The sequence below is a fragment of the Tupaia chinensis genome, unplaced genomic scaffold, assembly GCF_000334495.1.
Source record: "Tupaia chinensis unplaced genomic scaffold, TupChi_1.0 Scaffold145814_1, whole genome shotgun sequence".
Taxonomy (NCBI): domain Eukaryota; kingdom Metazoa; phylum Chordata; class Mammalia; order Scandentia; family Tupaiidae; genus Tupaia; species Tupaia belangeri.
Genome location: NW_006205672.1, coordinates 1,793,793 through 1,799,787, shown reverse-complemented (window position 1 = coordinate 1,799,787; position 5,995 = coordinate 1,793,793). Strand labels below are relative to the sequence as shown.

General features: G+C 41.8%; 1 pseudogene; it reads left to right on the top strand.

Moving 5' to 3' along the window:
- The first annotated feature begins 775 nt into the window (after positions 1-775).
- The window catches only part of LOC102499617 (3-ketoacyl-CoA thiolase, mitochondrial-like), a 7,238-nt pseudogene continuing 2,018 nt past the window's right edge, over positions 776-5,995 (top strand).

Genomic DNA, 5,995 nt, shown 5'->3' with positions numbered 1-5,995 from the left:
GATATTTAATTTTATGAAAAACTAACTTTGTCCATATTTTAATCATTCAACTTAAGACTGATGAAAATATTGTCAAACACAAAGATTTCACAAAGTAGAAATCTTTTGTTTTCTTTTCCACAAGCACCTAATAAATCTATCTCAGGTACTCAGTAAATATTTGATGAGAGAATGATGGATTTGCACTAATCTAATGACCAAAATTTGGCCACCACCATTGAGTGTAAGCAATGTAACATCCTGACTAGTCAGTCAGCGAACATATTTGAAGTAGTTAAGAATATATGAAAGAAAAAAATGCAAAATTCCCTTCTTAGATTGCTAAAATCTAGTTGGGAGCTATAGAAGAAGCATGCCTAGGGGCCGGCAGATGGTGTGGTGGTTAAGGGTGCTGGATTCCCACATGACCGACTATGGTTCAAGTCCCGAACTGGGATTGCTTTCTCTCTCTCTCTTTCTCTCTCTCTCTCTCATTCGCTCTGCCCTTCTCTGGTCAAATAATTAAAAAAAAAAAAACTTAAAAAAGAAGAAGCATGGCTAAAACTTAATCTCGTGGACAAATTACTATCAAATCAGTTGCTCTAGACGTTTAAGAACACTGTAGAGCCTTTATTCAAAGCATTAGAAACACTTTCACTAAAAATTGGAAAGCACTTCCATGGTCCACTAATTTTCCCTAGGAATCAGCAGCACCAGTGAAATAGAAAGCTTTCGAATGATGATGATGGGGTGGGATTCTGAAGCTTCTGTGTAATGGTATTGTCAGGAACACTGAATGTACCAGTGCAACTGTGCCTATGAGGTGGATGGTAACAGCAGAATCATCATGCCATAGATGAGGAAACTCGGCCTCAGGCTTAAGCAAGATCATCGTGGAACGGAGTGGTGGAAGTGTGGAACCACGAACATCAGAAAGAGTAGACATAACTCACCCTGGTCATGACGCATCCATTTTCCTTCAAACCAATTCTCCTTTCCACATCCTGCCAGACCTGGTAAATCAGCATAGCCCTGTAGCAGAGGTGCTTGTTATCAATAGCAACGGTAATGGAGAAGAGGAAGAGGATGTGGAGATAATTAAAGTGGCATTAAGGTTGCACAGGAAGAGTGCAACGTTTTATTAGTAAAGTTCAAATGCAGACCCAGTAATAGCCTTCCTTTTTTTTCTTTTCCTCTCTTTCTTTCTTTCTTTCTTTCTTTCTTTTCTTTTCTTTTCTTTTCTTTTCTTTTCTCTTTCTTTCTTTCTTTCTTTCTTTCTTTCTTTCTTTCTTTCTTTCTTTCTTTCTTTCTTTCCTTCCTTCTTTCTTTCTTTCTTTTTTTTTTTTTTTAAGAGAAAGATATTATTGCTATAGGGTACGTGTACTTGCTGGAGAGACAGAGAGATAGAATGTGAGAAATTACCCTCCAGGAGGGTTGACCATACTGCAATCCCTTCTCCTTCATTCTCCTCTTGGGATATTGGGCACACATGCACACTCTTGTATGGTGTGAATTTTAAGCCTCTGGGTCCAGGACTCAAACTGCAGTGGACATGTGGGAGTCCAGCGACATAATCACTATGCCGTCTGCTGGTCCTTTAGGCTCCATCTATGGCAGCTCAGTCTCAGGAGCTGCTGAACAAATGTAACTGAAGGCAAGTCTGCTAGGTTTACGGTGGTCTTTCTTTTAAGAAGGCCCAGGAATAGCTTTCTTCAACTCAGCATGCTTTAGGTTCTACACATATAAGCAGTTTCCAACTTGGAAAACGGTTATGTTCCAAAAAATAGATATGTCAGGAGGCTGTTCAATGCCAAAACTGCAGACTCCTAAAGAAGCATTAGAAAGTGGTGATTCATTTCTTAGACATGCCAATGAAAGTCCAACCCATATTGTAGCTGAAAATCTATACTTCTACAATAAAAAGTAGTACACAGAAAACTACAGGAGCTCCTTTCCTCCCTGGCGGCCTGAGGACTGACCACATCATGACATGGTAACTATCCATAGCAGGAAGTTCATGACCAGCTGACTGCTTCAGAGGAGACAGTCCTCAATGTCCTTCACCCTGGGAAGGCAACAGTACCTAAGAAAGGAGGAAGAACATGGAGGGGGGAAATGAAAGCAGAATAAGGAAGTCGTGTGCCCACGTGCTGCAGTTCTGCCTTCTCCGTCTTTGAAGCCAGGCTTTCCGTTTTGTGTGCTCTCTGCACATCAGCTGCTTCCAGTTTCTCTGAGGGACTGTATTACTTCATCTTAAAGGAAAGAACTCTGAATTTTAGGATGATAATGATGCTAGTTTTATTCTCTGTTAATGTACCAAGTGTGCTGGGACGTCAGTAACAGACATTATTTTCATGGTAAAACAGCTCACTTATTACTGACCTTTCTGCCCAAGAAATATACAAAGGTATAAAATAAAGAGTGCCCTAGTAGTCCTTTCTAGAGGACTAGAAAGGGTACTTTATTTTCCATGTCAGAGAGCATGTGCACGTGCAAGAGGAAAAGTTCGAGAACACAACCCCCAACAGGGTCTGGTCCTGCCACAATCCTTTCTCATCCATCTTGCCATCCCATCGGGATCCCAGACATACACTCACTCACTAGCATGTTTTCAAGCCACTGGGGCCAAGACTTGAACTGTGGTTGAAGAGAAGTGGGATATGAGATCCCACTTCCTTTGTGTACCTAGAAAAGATCATTTTTACATAAAAATAATTGAGAGTCAAAAGAGTTTCCAATTAACTATATATTGTGTTTATGCACCTAACATTTTCTCAAGAGAGAAAAATAGAATTATTGAATCATTAGGAAAAATAGAAATGTTCTAAATTGAAAACATACATGATGGGACCAGCAGATGGCATAATGGTTAATTGCTGGACTTCCACATAGTCAACTGTGGTTTGAGTCCTGGATCCGAGGGTTTAAACTCATGCCAGGCACATGTGCGTGCATGCCCAAGGTCTCGAGAGGAGAATGGAGGAGAAGGGATTGCAGTGTGGCCATCTCCCCTGGGGGGGGTGATTTCTCACTTTTAGTCTCTGTCTCTCAGGCAAATTCATGCGCCCTATAGCAAAAATCTCTCTTAAAAAAAAAAAAAAGAAAAGAAAACATACATGATTTCTAATACTCTGTGTAGATTATTATTCACTGGAAATACTTGATCCCAGCAGACACCCCCTGGTGCTACTTTCTTTTCTGGTAATGTGTACTCAGAGAAGGAAGTTTCATTTTCCCAAGAGATTAAAGTAAGACTAAATAGTTCTTGGGAAGCCAAAGATAAGATCCCTCTCCAGCAAGTGAATAAAAATGGTTATAGATGCTTTATGTCTTACAATTAATTGCAAGATAAGTCATAAGAAATTTGTTACTGGGGCCAGCAGGTGGCGTGGTGGTTAAGGGTGCTGGACTCCCACATGGCTGACCACGGTTTGAGTCCTGGACCTGGCAACTTGCTTTCTCACTTTCTCTCTCTCACTGTCACACTGTCCCTGTCTAGTCAAATTAAAATAAATAAAGAAAAATAAAATAATTCTTTTTTTGAAAAAAAGAAACTTGTTACTAATAAAGTGCCAGAATTTGCAAGTGATTATTTAAAGATTAGAACAGATTCGGGTTACCCTGTAATAGTTGATACGTGTGCATTCCCACATTTTCCGGGAGAGGAAGGGGAGAGTTCATGGATAACTACCAGAAACGGCCATTATTTTTTGAATGTGCCCATGGCAATGGGTCACAAGTATAAATAACACCCGTTTTCTCTACAGTGGTGGGGGAAAACTGAGATAGCTGAGCTGAAAAATGCCTGGAGTGTGCATTATTTATTTTTTGGAACAATCCTCTCCCTTTCCCCATGCACATTTCTGTACTTTGGATAGAACCAACCTCACCCCTAGCTTTCTGGCTGGGCATAACTTCTGTTAAGCAATTTCTCAAAAAGGAGGACTGGATCCTAAGGCTAGTTCATCAGAGTTTTGCCTCTGTTCTTGGCTTCAATGACTGGTTCGGGTATGAGCACCTGTAAGACCTGTCTCATGGGTTCTTTGTTGCACAGAAGTCAATGTTGGCCAGTGCAGAATTGGGTGCTAAAATAACAAACCCTAAAATGTGGAACTAGCTGAATTGCGGGCTGGGGGATGGCAGAAAACAATGAGGACTGCAGTCTAAACCGGAAATCAGAAATAAAGAAATTATGAATTATGAAACATCTGTTGCCTCTCATTTTTAGCACAGATCACAGGCCCCGTGCAGTGTGGTATTAGAAAAAAAAAAAGGAGGGGCTGGCAGGTGGCATGGTGGTTAAGGGTGCAGGATTCCCACATGGCCGACCGCAGTTCAAGTCTTAGATCTGGCTTTCTCACTTTCCCTTTCTCTCTCTCTCTGCCTGGTTAAATTAAAAAAATAATAAATGGAATTTAGTAAGTAATTCTTTAAAAAGAAGTGAAAGGAGAAATTCGGCATGTTGGCGTGTGTTTCTTTCCCTTTCCATTCTTCAGTAAGAATGTAAAAAAGTAACTTGGTCAGAAAGCAATCTATCTAGAAGCATATCTATCTAAAAGCAAGAAGTATAGAGAGAAGGATACATGGCTTTGTTGAGAGAGATCCTTTCAGGACCAGCAGGTTTGGTGGTTAAGGTGCTGGACTCCCACATGGCCAACCATGGTTTGAGTCCCAGACCTGGTGGCTTGCTTTCTCACTTTCTCTCTCTCTCTCTCGTCAAATTAAAAAATAAGCGAAAGAATAAGCTAATTAAATAGTTCTTTTTTTTAAACTAAAAAGAGAGGTTCTTTCTGTCTAAGGCCTGCAATATAAAATCATAGTTTAGAACTTTATAGGGTAGAGAAATCCCCAAACTAGACCTAATCCAGAGGCAGGGAGGCAAGAGACTCAGCAGCAAAGAAGACTGGAGTTCCAGGACTCTCTCATGCCCATCCTGTTAAGCAATTTCTCAGAAAGGAGGACAGAGTGGCACCTTTAAGGCTGGGGGTTCGGTGGGTGGCCTTCTGTAGAGATGGGAGCTGAGATCAACACTTCCTTAACCGAGTCTCCGCCATGGCCCTGCTCGAGGTGTGTTTGTTATTGCTGCCAAGCTAACGCCTTTTGGAACTTATCGAAATCTTTTCAAAAGACTTCACTGCTACTAACTTGACTGAATTTGCTGCCAGGGCTGCCTTGTGTACTGGAAAAGTTCACTGAAACTGTTGACAGTGTCACTGTAGACAATGTCATGCAGGGTTCTTCTGATGCTGCATCCTTGGCAATGTTGGTTTGTGTGTGAGAATCCCAAAAGAGACTCCAACTCTCACTGTTAATAGGCTCTGCGGCTCTGGTTTCCAGTCCATTGCGAGTGAGTGTCAGGAAAGTCATGCAGGGTTCTTCTGATGCTGCATCCTTGGCAATGTTGGTTTGTGTGTGAGAATCCCAAAAGAGACTCCAACTCTCACTGTTAATAGGCTCTGCGGCTCTGGTTTCCAGTCCATTGCGCACGCGCCCTATGGCAAAAACCTCTCCAAAACAAAACAAAACAAAACAAAACATAGCTTCGGGGCTGCGCCAGTCTCCCTACTGTGTCAGAAATGTGCATTTTGGAACCAAGTTTGGATCAGCTCTCAAGCTGGAAGATTCTAGGTGGGCAGGATGAACAGATCAACATGTCCAACTCCTCATGAGAATTACTGCAGAGAATCCTGCTACAAAACATAAAATAAGCAGAGAAGAACGTGACAAATATGCCTTGCAGTCACAGCAGATGCTGGCTACTTTAATGATGAAATGGTACCAACTGAGGTGGACAAAGAAAGGGAAACGGACAATCCAAGCGGATGAGCATGCTCGGCCCCAAAGGACCCTGGAAGAGTTACATAAACTTCCGCCAGTGTTCAAGAAAGAAGGAACCGTCATGGCAGGGAACTCATCAGGGGTATCTGATGGTGCTGGAGCTGTTATCATAGCTAGTGAAGATGCTGTTTAAAAAACATAACTTCGGGGGACCAGCAGTTAGCATAATGGCTATGTC